This window comes from Nymphaea colorata, chromosome 9, assembly GCF_008831285.2.
Source record: "Nymphaea colorata isolate Beijing-Zhang1983 chromosome 9, ASM883128v2, whole genome shotgun sequence".
Lineage (NCBI taxonomy): Eukaryota > Viridiplantae > Streptophyta > Magnoliopsida > Nymphaeales > Nymphaeaceae > Nymphaea > Nymphaea colorata.
Window position 1 is genome coordinate 11161402 of NC_045146.1, and position 15014 is coordinate 11176415.

Below are 15014 nucleotides of genomic sequence, written 5' to 3' on the forward strand. Positions count from 1 at the left end.
CATTGGCGTCAAATCTGACTCTTGCATTTGTATTGCATATGTGGACCCGAAGATGGAAAAAGCCTGTTCCGTCACTTGTGGCCAAATTAAATTCAAAAAGTTGTATGATATTTAACCCATGAGCAGTACCTATTCAAAAGCAAGCAGAACCAATCGTCGGGTCCTGAATATTTTACTTTACTTTTGGTTACTTCCCTACTTAGGGTCGTAAAACATAGCTCTCAGGCACTATGCGTGCATCGGCTTGTGGATTGAGTTGACTCATTTTAAAGTGTAGGCCTAACTCCACTGCGTTGTTTTAGCATGTACATAGTAAATAGCCAAACCGTATCTAGCCGGCAAAGTAGGTTTCTCAAGAACCTTTTCTTCTCTGCCGCCCAAACAGGCCAATATATTGCACATATCCTTTGTTTGCACTTTTGGGTCCAAAAATTTCAGTTCCAAAGTGGGGCTGCAAGTCAACAGGTCTTCTGTTGGTTTAAGAAAATGTCTTACACCAATGACGAGTCACAAGTGGGCAGTTGCCCACACCACCATCACAAAATTTCTTTTATTCATACTGTGCCTTTCATTTATATATTGGTGGTCCTAAAAGTAGAAAATTTTGAATTAGTGCCCTCCAGTTCCGACTCTGCCGGTGTCTTCGACTCTTCTATTTGAAAAACACATGCATTTTCTTTGGGAGCTTTTGAATTTATCACGTTGTGGCCTTTAGTGAAGAACACATGCACTTTCTATGTGAGTCAGGTAATCAGGGATTGAGTTTTCCGTAGCCCACAAAGAGAGAGAGAATCCCGTGCCACCCTTGAGTTAAGTGCTTGCCTCATTTTAAGTGTAGTTTATGCGTGTTAGAGTTTTAGTTTAGCATACTTTTGTTTTCCTCTACGTAAACCAACATTGCACCATAGTCTAGTGGATTAAATTTAAGTCGGCTTAACAAAAATAAACAAGAAGCGAGCCGGTGGGTACTTAGTGGAAGTTCACCACCACCTACCTTGGGCCGGGTATTCTTGAGAGCGCTTCACTCTTTTCAACATCTGAACGAGTTAACAAAAGCCGCCCAACTGATAGGCGAATCACAAATCACTGCCTTTAAACTGTTTAGACATAGGTGTCCAATTTTTTCACCTAATTCACAAAAGATATTGTCCCGAGGTTAATAATAATAATGATAATAATCATAACACACTAAGTTACAAAATTGCCCCTTAAGTTGTCCATTATCTCTTAAAAAAGTAAAACACAAAATATCATTGTTTCCCTCACCATTTGGCGAGAGGCATCTGCAGCTTCACTAGACAGAACCCTCGCCTGTAGCTTGACCCTTGCCGTGCCAATTGCCAAGGCAATAACTTTTTCTTTTTCCTTTTTAAGATATAATTACAATTTAAAAGGGCAATCTTGTAACTTATTTTAATGTTTTTTTTTTTTTTTTTTATCCAAGAGCGGCTGTTTGCAGATAGGTGGAAAATTAGGCCACCTATTTCATGATCTCCAAAAGTGAGGGGGCTGATTGTTATTTGCCCAGTTGTTGGGGCGATTTTTTGTAATTTTTTTTCCTGTTTTGTTTATATTTTAAGTAAGGCTGCTTGTTGATTATGCTTGATAGAGTTGTTTCTTCTTTTGTTTAACAGATAGTGTTTTTTCAAATTTTCCACATGGTCGCATATAGGTAATTATTATATTTTCTAGTGGTAGGTATTTTTTGTTTTGTTTCCAGATCTTTTGCGCTTTTGTGTTTCATGTGGATCCCTAGTAGGATAATTCGTGATGTGTTAATGATCGTTTTGCCGGAAGTTGGGCTAGAAAACCACTATTTTCAGCCTATGTCTGCCGGTAACTGTCAAGAAACGGTCGGTGGCGCTCCGACGTGAGCGTATTCCTTTTGTTCTAGTTTTCGCCTTTCGGTTTCTAAACCGGTTTTAGAGTCGATTTTAGAGTGTTGTCGCTTGGAGAACTGAAAAAGGGGCCGGAAAATCAAACATATCCACGAATTTTCAAGAACACCACAGGGCCAACTATAGTTTAAAGGCAAGAATTAGAGTAAGAAATACTTACTATAGTTTAGAACAATTTTGGTCTTAATCTGAATTTTTTATAAAGGCAATTCCCCCCCGTTTAAGAAATTTTTTCCCAAAACCTTCTTTTTGGTAAATTTTAGAAATTTAAGAGCTGTTTAATATAATTTTTACTAAAATTTTGGTTTCCAAGAAAAATTAACTTTTGCTGTCATTTGAAAAAGTTTTTAGCAAAAACGTTGCCTCCCTGTTTATGAAATCACAAATGAACATGCGACTAAATTGTTATTTCAAACCGTAGGAATATGAATAATTCATCTTTTTTCTCGGTTTTTTCTCGTTTCCGATTCAACCTTTTCCCCTCTCCCTCGAACTCTCTCTGCTACCGTTTCGATCACTACCAAGGATACCACCGCTCATGGTGGTTGGCAACTTGCTAGCTGGCAAGCACCAGCGTTATCAATTGACTCCTCAGACTCGGCCAGTGATGGACTAGCAGATGGTGGTTCCTCGTAAAAAAGGAGATGCAACGGCAGCTGTTGGTTGCTTGTGCATCTGCCAGGAAAAAAGGAGCAGAGGCATAGGGCTCCTCTTGCCTCTTAAGAGAAAAGGAGCTGATGAAAGAAGCTGCAGCGGATTCTCCGGTCGTGCAAGAAGAGGAAGGCAACTGCGGCTTCTCCAGCTATATAGGCAACAATTATTCTTTTCTTATTTAGAAAAAATTACAAATCAGCACTCATGTATTGCATGAAAAAAATGACCAAATAAGAGGTGTTAATAAGTTGTTCATGTAAATGATAGTATATATATATATATATATATATATATATATAGAGAGAGAGAGAGAGAGAGAGAGATGTCACGACACAAAGCCAACATATAGATGTTAGATTTCCCCATACTTCCCCCAAAATTCGTGATTGTGAGATTATAACATGTTAGTCTTAAAAGAGGGAATATATATGTGTGTTTGATTTGCACCTGATGGCTGGCTCTGTAATAACAACATAGTTCTTGTTTACTACATTAGGTCCAGTTGGCAGTTAAAGAAAAAACGCAGATTGATGTCATGGGTTTGTCATGGGCAAAGCATGGCTTGATGAGATGATTTAATATTCTCTGTTCATAATATATTGAAGATATTCAGATGTTGGACAACTTGATGATCACATGGATGCATAATTACCATTTTTCCAAGCCTTATTCGTGGTTCCATGCTAACACGTTCTTAGGAATCTAGGAGGAGGAGACTTAAAGGGGGAAGTTCTGTAACTTAAAGAATCCTAATGGAGTTGTGAAGTCATTAGAAGTTCAAGTAACTATTGAACATAAATTCAAAATATCCATAATTTGTAGCCAATTATGAGCAATGTGAGCTGCACATGTGGCACATTAACTGAAGCAGCTTAGTTAATTATTTCTTTTGTGATTTTCAGCTTGCCCATTTGGAAAATGCTCATATTGTCTTCATTGATTTTATTGTCCCTAGCAATGTCAAAGATGTTGCTATTACAGGCCCTAATATAGGAGGAAAAACCATGAATTTTAAAAACCTCCCAAACTAGTTTCCTATATTGAATGTTCTTGAGGGCATTTGAACAAACACATAGAAGGCATTCAAAAGAAACAATTATAAGACACAATACCTCAAAAATTTTAACTCAATATTCATGACAACAATTTATGTATGAACCTGATATAGATGTAGGGATGTCTAACAGATTGGATTCGGATTGGATATCTATCCAAATTGTTTTTAAAAAATCGGATATGGTAAGCAGTTTAACATTCAATTAATAATCGGATTAGATTCAGATGGAAGAAATAACATCCGATCGAATTCGGATTCAGTTTTAAATAAATATGCGGATACTAACTATCTTAACAAGTATATCTGAATCCGAACTATATCTAATATCCGAATAGGAACCGTGAGTAAATATCCGAATCCGAATTGTAACTTGATATCCGAATCCGAACTGAGAGCTAATAATCCGATGGAATTGGTGACCATAGGTTTTGAAGTTGCAACCTATGACATGGTATGATGTTTAGGCAAAAGGGCTAGCCAAACGCACTAACTTAACAAGATGAATATAAATTTTACATGAAGGTATAATAGCTCTATAGTTACAATGTATACTATTTAACTTAAAATATTTAAAATTATAATCATGTAAAACTAATTAATTAATATTTTATTTAATTAAACGTTCTTTTTAAATCAACCAAACTATTATAGTTAAAACATCAAGTAAGCAAGATATCTTAAACAATTTTTTTATTTAATTGAAAATAATAAAAAAACTTCAATCATGAAATTCAACAAAATAGGAATTTTTAAAATATGAAAAAAACACTTTTAGAGCTATAAATTTTTTAAGACAATTATGTTAAATTGGTTACAAGAATAGCTATTTTATATATTTAAAAAATAGCAGGTTTAAAAAAATTATTGGCATGTACATCAGGTACAAAAAAAAAAGTTGATGGCAAAAAATATACTATTTTAAAAAACCAATTTTAAAAAAAATATATGTTTTATAATAAATAGAAATCTTAAACGCATTATGATATTCATTTTAAGTTGAAAGCATCTTTACTGTGCATAATCTCAAATAAATATATTGAATATGAAAAAATTGTTGAACTCATAAAAAAAGTTTTATTTATCAAATTATCAATTTATTTATTTAATGAATCGGGTAAATTATTTTGTATAATCATATAATTCATTCAAAAGTCTTAGGTATTTGATATTTAACACATAATTCACAAATTTGAAAACAAAAACCTTTAACTAGTAGGAAAACAACTAATTGTTCAATTTAACAAACTATTTTATATATCATTGAAGTAATTATATAATTTTATGTAAAAAAACAATTATTGTAATAAAGGTAAGAGAACTAATAAATTATCTGATATATCATTGAACACTCTTTTTACGGATGTAGCACAAATTATTTCAATTAATTCAATGAAATGAAAAAAATCATTAAATAATATTTTTTAATGAAAAATAATATGAGTCACATGATTTAATAATTCGCAATAAGTGATCATAATGAAATAATAGTTTACTCAATTAAAATATGTTATTAATTAAAAATAAATCAATTAATGTTCAATATGCACAATCATTATGAAAAAATATGACAGTCAAATATACTAATAAAAAAAGGAGAAAATTGAATCAATGAACGGGTAGGTGCTGACTTTTAGGTGTTTGGCCCACAAAAATAAAGAAAAAATAAAATAAAGTATTTTAGTCGTTTATTATTAATTGACATGCTTCTATCATCCATTTTCTCAATTATCAACGTTGACAAAATCAATTCCGTGTCCCAACTTGTGAGACAAAACTCAAAATGTCATTTATAATGAGTACAACACCTCTTAAAAAGGAGTTTTGAAAGAATTGGATATGTGAAAAAATAGTTTTTTAATTAGTTTTGAATAATTAGTTCATATGTTTAGATGACACTTAAACTCATTTCTTTAAATACATAGAGGTATTGGTTGATTAATGATTTTTTTGTTGCAAAAGTCAAACTATAGCTTTAAAATTTTAAGTGAAGCCAAAACATATATTTTTTTTTTTTATATACGATAAACTTATCAGTTGTTTTGTTGCAAGAGTCAAAATATAGTTTTAAAATTTTAAGTGAAAGCCAAAACATAATTTTTTTAATTTTTTTTATATACAATAAACTTACCAAGTGTTTTGAAAGTACAACTATTAAGATATAAATTTATAAGATGAAATTAAATAATGACTAAATTTGTCAACTAGCTTTTAGGTCCGACAAATTGAAATTAGAAAACCATGGTTTTTCTCCTTACACCCAATTGGAGTTGACCTGATTTAAGATGAAAATAGAAGCTTCTGACCATTTTTTTTCTTCTAAAACAAATTATTTTTATTCGCTGTTTCATGAGGATATTGAAGATGATTGGTTGAACCCAACAACAAAGAAGAACAAAAAAGAACCTCCGAATCTCCGCAATGTTCTTTCTTGCACCACGTGAAGAACAACCTGCTCGACCGGATTCGGGTGTGGGCTATATTCAAGTGGTGGTCGATCACTGGCATTATGGCCAGCAGCGAGAACCTAGTCTTTGAGGTGGGGATGGTTTCGGCAAAGTTTCCGATGAAGAACTTCGACGAGAGCCCCTCGGCGAGCCGATGAGGTGAGGTTTCACTTATTTGTATACTTTTCTTTTTTTCTTTCTCCTTTCGCTAAGTTTGTCTGTGTTCGCTGAAGCCTGAAGCTTCATCTTCTCTCTCTTTTTCCCCCTCTTTTTGTGGTGGCTTGGTGTACTGGTTCTTTTTGTTTCTTCTAGTTTTCCGTGGATTAGAGTTTTTTTTTTTGGTATACGAGTAGAACTGAGTTGTGCATTTTTCTTTTTGGTTTTCTTCTTTCTGTATTTTGTTGTTTGCCTTCTGGTGGTTGAGCTTATTTTTCATGCTATGGTGGGTGCGTAGGAAAAGGGGGATTTGGTTCATACTTGGTACTGTTGGTCTTACGAGAATAATTCCACAGTATGATACACAAAGCAGAAGCGGGAGAGACATCAAAGATGTGTATAGAGAACAATTGTATAAGCAGAAAGTATGTGTGCAAGTGATAGTGCAAAAGTAAATAAGTTTTAAAACATGAACGAAAATAAAATCAGTAAAAATTAAGATAAACATTATTGAAAAATTATTTGTATACTTATAACAACATATATCATATCATATGTACTATTGTGAAACGCACATGAACAGACAGAAAGTTAGGATAACAAAATGAAAAAGAAAATGAAAGAATTAACTATGAAGCAAAAGTGAATGATCCGAGAAGTAAGTTTCTAGTCCCAAATGAGATGAGTTTTCCACAGACGGAAAATGTTTCTCCAAGTTTTCCCATCTTTGTTCTTTCCTTGTCACCTTAATTACAGAGAATCTTATGCTTATAAACATGCATCTGGATTCTTTCGTAAGCAAACCCAAGCTAATGCCAAGAGAGAGAGAGAGAGAGAGAGAGAGAACTGTTTATTGTAACAGTAAAGTGCCATCCCATTAAAGCTACGAGATTGTTTTTTTCCGTTTGTATCTGAAATTGTTTTCATGCTTCTTTTATTGTCAATAGCCAGCAACACTACTTTATCAACTACCATTCTTAGAAATAAGCGCTCCAACAGTGATTTTCCTCAAAGTTCAAAGTCATATTTAACTAACTTCAACTTGACAGTTGAAGTAGACTGATACATGGGACATGTAGTAACATGGCGCAGGCTATATATTCTGCCAGAGATCATTTTTTGCTAGTGGCAGTCTAGCTATAGCCATTCTTTATAACTCTCCTTTTCCATAGTTAATTTTGAAGATCAATCATTGACCTGGGAATCTTATACGTCCTATCCACACAGACATCATAAAGGTCAAAGCATTCTCATCTCTGTTCTTTCCTTGTCACCTTAATTACAGAGACTCTTAGGCTTACATTTTCCTCCTTTGCTAGTAAACAACAAACAATCTTTTTCAGAGAGGCAATACTATTCTTCTTGGCTGTTGATGACTTCAAGTTTCTAGTTATAAGAAATGTGACCGCTTATATTGCCGCGCTTTCGTAGGATTCCAACGTTCATATTGCATCCTCCAATCCATAGAAGGGTGAAGTATTCTCTTTGTTCTTCCTTTTTTTTGTCACTGATCATGGCCAGATATGCCAGTAGTTAAGGTTTTCTAGTTTTCTAGATGGTGGGCGACTTGCACGATTTCAGTAACCATTTCATCGATGTGCAGGATCTCAGACTTAGGTTGGGTCCTCTAATCTGTTGCATTTCTTCGGTGAGTCTTCTATACTGACTTCTTTTGTTTCTGATGATTCTAAACTGCATTTTCTTACTAGCCATAGTAATAGACGTATGGTATTTGCTAGAACTGCTAGTTGCTCGTAGTAATAACAACATACATTTTCTTACTAGCACAGTAATAACAGCATACATTTTCTTATCTCTGTTTTTTGGTTTGGCAATGATAAAAAAGGGCTTTCTCTCCAAAACAACTCCTGCATTAATGGTAAGTTTTGCAGAACTACTAGTTGCTGCCTTGCTTTGATTCTCAACATAATTAGCCTAACCAAGAGCTCTTCGCATTGATGCAGTGTTGTAAAATAGAACTAGACCTTATTTAGAAGGTTATATTTCTTACTTTAACTGACAAATGACATATTTATTGCAGTTAAAGCAAACTCAGTTGGATATTGAATTGCTTGACGATTACAAGTGTGAGCTAGATGTATTCTTAGTATGGTGTGAAAGAGAAATTCATATGTACTACTGACTCAACTAGAACACATATTTAGTGGTCAAGTTAAACCATATATCTTTAGTGGTTTAATCAATATTTTATTTTTATTTTTTATACATGCAATTTATGGATTCTATAACATTTGGTGCCAATGCTTTTAGTTTTGTCTCCGCTAACAATATAGAAGCTGACATGATTCATACGAAAGCCAAGTGACTAAGATCAGCTATATGGAAGGAGTTTAGCAAGATAATAAACAAATCATGTATTCAATGTGCTATTTGTCAATACTGTAAAGTATCTATGGATTGCAATAGTAAGATGAGCATCACATGTTTAAAGAATCATTTAAAAGTATGTCCTAAAATGCCTAACTTAAAATTAGGCCAACAACGTCTGGCCATTGGAGAAAAGACTAATGATGAAAAATGTACTATTGGTACTTTCAAGTTTGATTCAAATAAAAGCTAACTTGATTTAGCCAATATGATTATTCTTCATGAATATCCATTTTGTATAGTTGGTCGTTCAGACTTTCAAAAGTTTATTAAAGGATTACAATCACAGTTTAAGATATTGTCACGTAACACTGTCGGATCAAATTGTATATACATTTATAAAGATGAAATGACAAAATTATGTAATATTTTAGAGAAAACTAATGAGAGGATTAATCTCACATCTGACATGTGGACTTCGTCTTGTCAGAAACGTTGTTATTTATGTTTGACTGCACATTATATTGATAATAGTTGGAAAATAAAAATGAAAGTTCTCAACTTTGTTGAAACACATCATAGAGGAGAAAAACTTGCATCAGTCATCAAAGATTGTTTACTAAAATGGAAGATTGATCGCAAGTTATTTTCAATTACATTAGATAATTGTTCGACAAATGACATCATGGTTACAAAATTGATAGAGTGGCTTTTTGAAAAGGATGCACTTGTTTGTAATGAATTTTTTTTTCAAGTTAGATGTGCTGCTCATATCTTAATTTGGTTGTACAAGATGGTGTGAAAGAAATAAGTGATGTTATTGACAAGATTAGAGAAAACATAAAACAAATTAAGGCATCTCCAGCTCGATGTGAAATTTTTGATCGAGCAGTGCGTCATGTCAAAGTTACTTGTGAGAAAAAGTTATGTCTTGATGTTCCAACTAGATGGAACTCAACATTTCTTTTGCTTGATGTAGCTTTACAATATAAAGAATCTTTTGGTTGTTTTCAAGAATTTGATCGTCACTATCATTTGACACCAACTAAGGACGAGTGGAAGAAGACTACTATTATTGATAATAGTTTAAAAATATTTTATGATGCTACTAATGCCATTTCTGCAGTCAAGTGTCCAACTTCTAGTATCTTCCTCAAAGAGTTTTGTGAGATAAAGATGAAAATTGAAAAAATGTGTTCAAGTTCAAATATTTGTCTTTCAAATATGGCAGTAAGGATGAAAACAAAGTTTGACAAATATTGAGATATATGCAATTTAATCGTAGCAATTGCAGTAGTATTTGATTCTCATTATAAGATGAAAATAATTGAGTTTTATTGTATGCAATTTTATAAAGATGAAACATATGAATATGTCTCTACAATTAAAAACTACCTTTTTGATCTTTAGCTACTTATGCATTAAAGACACTCTCTACTGGTGCTGGTTATATTGTTGATGTTGATAAGGATAATGATGCATTTAGCTTTACTTCTTTCATTAAATTTTCTTCTAAGCCTAGAACAAGTGGACTAAATGACTTTTTTGAAGAATCATCACAAAACCAACGTACACAATCATATTTGGAGTTGTATTTGGAAGAGCTCATTTACCTAAAAAACAATCCAATTGACATTTTAACAAGGTGGAACGTCAATGCACCTAAATACCTTGTGTTATCTAAAATGGTATGTGATATTTTGACTATTCCTATATCAATTGTTGCATCAGAGTCAACATTTAGTACATGTAGAGTATTCTTGATTTAGATTAGGTACAAAAACCCTGGAGGCTCTGATTTGTGCGTAAGATTGGTTGCGAGATTAGGCTGAAGGAAATTTACTTATTATTAATGCTTTTAAAATATTTTTGTGTTGCTTATTTTATTTTGTTGTTAGATGATTCCAATTTGCCTACAACTTTACCTGAAGAGGAAGCACCATTTGCATCTGCATATATTGAAATTGAATCATAAATTAGAGGTGCATATTCTTTTGTACTTATCTGTTTTCATTACATTAATTAAAACCTACAGTTATGTGTGTTTAAGATGTTTATTTAATTAAAATTTTCATTTGAATAATGCAAATTAATTTGATAGAATTATCCTCAGGACCTTAATATAGTATCAACATGGTTGAAGTATATATTCCAATAGAAAGATCATATCCATTGTGGCAAATGGAGGCATTGAAAGAAAAATTTTGCAAGCTTGGACTATATGGCAATTTTTTTTATTACTGAAGTTGTCAAGGATGACTCGTCTAGTCTCTTGTTGCATCAACGAATAACGACCAAGTACAATTTTTGAAAATTTAAATTTGCATGGTCTAGAGAATGAAGTTTGATATATATATATATATATAGACAGACACACACACACTTGCTCTCTCTCTCTTTCTCTTTTAATAAGCATGGCAATTATCACCATTCAAGTTTGAGCTAGTATGATGTTAAGATTGGGTTTCATAGTTCATTTACTGTTTACTATATATTTTTCGTACATAAATCGGATTTGGATCAGATTTACACATGACTTAAAAGTTATAAATCAGATTCGGATATAACTTAAAAGTTAGATTCATATATCATTTAAAAGTTGGATTCAGATCGGATTAGGATATAACTTAAAATTCGGATTCGGATCAGATTCAAGTATAACTTAAAAATTGGATTCGGATATTAGATTTTAAAGTTGGATTCGAATATGGTATAAAATTGTTTTCATCCAAATTCGAATCCTAATTTGAATCCGAATATATGAATATCTAAAAAATCAGATATGGTAAAAAGTATATTCGATTCAAATCCGTTCCATTTCCATCCCTATATGGACGGAATACGGCAATACAATGTTCAAAAATTATGAGAACGTCTCCCTTCATAATATAAAATGGATGAAGAATAACAAAAGGAGGGGGGTGGGGGAGAGGGAGAGAGAGAGAGAGAAAGAGAGATGGTTACCTAAAAAAGGCTGGAAGACGCTGCTGAAATCTGACGTTGAGAACTTGTGAACATGAGAACGAGGGCTGAAAACCACTGCTGCAGAGTCAAAAGATTGGGAACTCGTGAACAGGAGAACGAGGGAAAGAATTTTGGTTTTCAGTCATTGTTTAGGTTAAGGGCCTTTTGTATTTTTAGGCAGTAAAGAAGGGCTCTTTGGTAGTCTCTGGTTGAATAGTTTTTTCCGTCAACCACCGTTACGAAGGTGGTGGTTTGTGACTAATGAGCAAAAGTTGAGAGCCACTTAACAAGTTAAGGATGAATTTGATATAGGCTCAAAATATGTGTAATTTTTTCTTATTTATTTTTTTTGGTTGCCCAGCGAAGTGATCTCTCTTTCTTCCAACAGACAGTGTCAGCGCGGTCAGGGGCGGAGCCAGGATTTTTTCTAAGGTCGGGCCAAGACTATTCGCGGGCCGGGCCAAGAGGAGCGATCGGTCGGGCCAAACTAAAAAAATTTGATTTTTTCAATGTAAAAAAAAAAAATTTCCTGCGCTCATCCGAGCCATGGCCCGGGCAGCCCCCCCTCTGCCCCTGAGCGCGGTAGATTGCTTCGCCCTCTGTCTGGACCTACTCACTTTTTTTTTCTTCTGATTTATTTTCTTTCACCATTTTTGGTTACAGATATTACACAAAGTCGCCGCACAGAAGTACAGATTGACTATGGCGGCTCAAGCAAAGAAATACAACAAGCAGAGAGAAATCAATTGTGAAAAGGAAAGGAGGGGGTACAGTCTGTTCAACAAACAACCTAAAATAGAGATGTTCTTGCTCTTCCTCTCCCTTGTTGTATTTAGTGTTGTGGCCTCTACTGCTGATTTCCTCTTCTTTTTCCTTTTTTCAAAGGGATGCTGCACTATTATTGATGTCAGTAGACTAAGATAATAAAGGCCTTCTGCTGTGCAGAAAGTCTCTGTTCATAACTGGGCGCCTCCTGTTTTAACTAGAACACACTCGAGCATGTGCAGGAAGTGCCAACAATAGTTTATATTTGTTTGGTTGTTTGTCTTTCATTTTCTGTACTTCAGATTTCATTAAGTCTACCAGAACTCTCGATTCACCAAAAAGGCACTGCCGTTACTAATAAAGGCAAAACACAACAAAGGAAAACAACAGATGTGTATATGCACGGTACTAAAATAAACTTTCAGTCTAACTTAGGGGAGCGAGAAGCGCTTATGTTAAGTCTGTTTATGCTATTTCTCTTTATTGATTTCCTATATATGTAATGGACTATAGGATGATTTTCGTGCACATTAAGGAAACGCAAACGCTGTAAATGTATATACTTGTGCGGAACGTTCTATATTAATCTGAAATAGTAGGCATACACAAGCTTTTGATGGCATCAAGCAGATTTATGTACTGCTACATCTAACACGTTTCAGACGTTAAAAATAAGTCTATCAAGTGCATTTAGTTTTCTGTTTTCTTCAATTTCTAGCATGCTAGATAGCCTATCAATATACTGAAACCTACTTACTTGTTTCGGATGGGGTAGATCTCCTAGTCTCTTATACCACTGTTGGATTTACTGCAGCAGAAGAATCGTGCTAACCCTTGAACCCCCTCAGCACGTTCACCAGTGGAGTCCCCAGATTGTGAACACTAATGGCAGAAGCAGTAAAAGTAGCAGAGAGTGGCAGAAGCCGTAGAGCAAGAGAACAAGGGAGAGAGAAAGTAGAATGGCGAGCTGCGTTACAGGTTTGCTTCTATGAGGCAAATGCAAGGGTATTCTGCTGATGAACCCTAATGAAGAGGTTGTTGGGCTATTAATGCGAGCCTTATATGATTTCCTGCAAGCCCCGTATGCTGTAAATGAAAACTGCTGCATTTTGAAATGTAGTTTGCAATGTTCATCTCGTAACTGCGAATGGGCATCACTGAATGTGGGAGAGAAGAGAACGACTAGTATTGTGTTCTTCCTTGATTTGTTTACTAATATGAGGCTCTCTCTCTCTCTCTCTCTAGTTATTTTTGGCAACCTTTTTTACGTCTTTCCCCACCTATTTCTGATCTGTTCTTCCCACTTTTCACAAAAAAAGGAAAAATGTTTCAGCCAACGCTAATTCTCTTGTTTGCAATGAATTGGCCGATTCACTTTGAATCGGCTCACTGAAACATGATTTGACCGATTCTGCCAAAAATCAGTTGATTTTGAAGAACCTTTGAATCGCCCTTGTATTGAATTGTAAGGGTGGCGATTCGAATCATGATTCAGACCAATATTAACAACACTGTTACAAAGTACTCCAAGAGGCTTTTTGATTCGTGTTCCATGGGATTGGATGGACATGAAGTCATATTCTCCACAATATTGTTTTGTCCTAATAGACAAAACAATTCATGTCCGCTATTTAATGAAATTAATTAGGACAGGAGCACAGTGTTCGTTCTATCAGGCGTTTGATTCGCATAGGATATGTTTGTTTGTTTTGTTTATTCCGTTTTGTGTTTGATTCATGCAGAACATGTTTCTATTTCTTTCCATTATGTCCAACATTTATGTTGTTAGGGGGATCTATATCAGTGACTAGCAGCACTGCTATAGGCATGATATGAGGTTTTTTATTTCTTTTGGAAACCTTACATGAACTTGATGGTCGCTCAAAAGCGTCATATGAACCCAACAATAAAAACGCAGCAAACAAAATAACGCAAGAAGGTAAGTTGCCATAGATGAAGGTCACCTTCAAGCAGGGGTGGAGTCAGGGAGCTGGCAGGTGATTTCTAATTTTTGCTTATTATGAACATAGGTACCGTCAGGATCACTGGCAGAGAGAGACAAGTTTTCTGGAGGGGGCACCCATTCATAGATTTTCACATACCAAGGGGCACTCACATATAGAACAAAGCAAATATTTAAAGATATTAATGTAAAAATAAACAAACATAGAGGGATGTTTGGCAAAGCTTTGATCTCCTCAGTCCTCAAGTGCGATTAGATCGCCAAACAAAAATCCTTCATAAATTAGACAAATTTGAAAACTGAAATTCATTACAGGAAAATCCTATAGGTTAAGTGCTACTGCTATCAGATTCCCCGCTTCTTCTTAATTTTCCACTAATAGTTAAGAAAAGAAACAAAAAAGCAGGAGCTAGGAGCAGCAGAGGCGGAGGAGACAGAAGCGATTAAATGCCAGACTCTCGGACATTTACCCCGCGGCCTGTCGCCAGCGATTTCGGTGTTGGCTTAGAATTCTCGAAAATCCCTGAACGAGATGCTTGCAGTAACCTCGCATGGAGGCTAGAGCATAACAGAAAGCGGGCTGGAGGCAGAGGAAAACGGTGGGGCGCGACCCAATTCTGACATGGCAACTGTCAAAACATGCCTTGAAGCTCTGCATGTGAAGCTCCTTTTCACATGGAGCTTTATTGGGCTGGCGTGGGCCTCTGCCCACGCCAGCCCACGTAGCTCCGCTACTGGTCAGGATCCTTTGATTAGGGAGAGTGAGAATTCAGAAACAAGAGAGT

At 34.8% G+C, this 15014-nt stretch overlaps 1 long non-coding RNA gene across 1 annotated transcript; it reads left to right on the forward strand.

Moving 5' to 3' along the window:
* The first annotated feature begins 5984 nt into the window (after nt 1-5984).
* Nucleotides 5985-13465, forward strand: LOC116259870 (uncharacterized). The gene is made up of 4 exons (XR_004173988.2): nt 5985-6212; nt 7813-7857; nt 12165-12268; nt 13081-13465. It is a non-coding gene; the product is annotated as an uncharacterized LOC116259870 (long non-coding RNA).
* The last annotated feature ends 1549 nt before the right edge of the window (nt 13466-15014 follow it).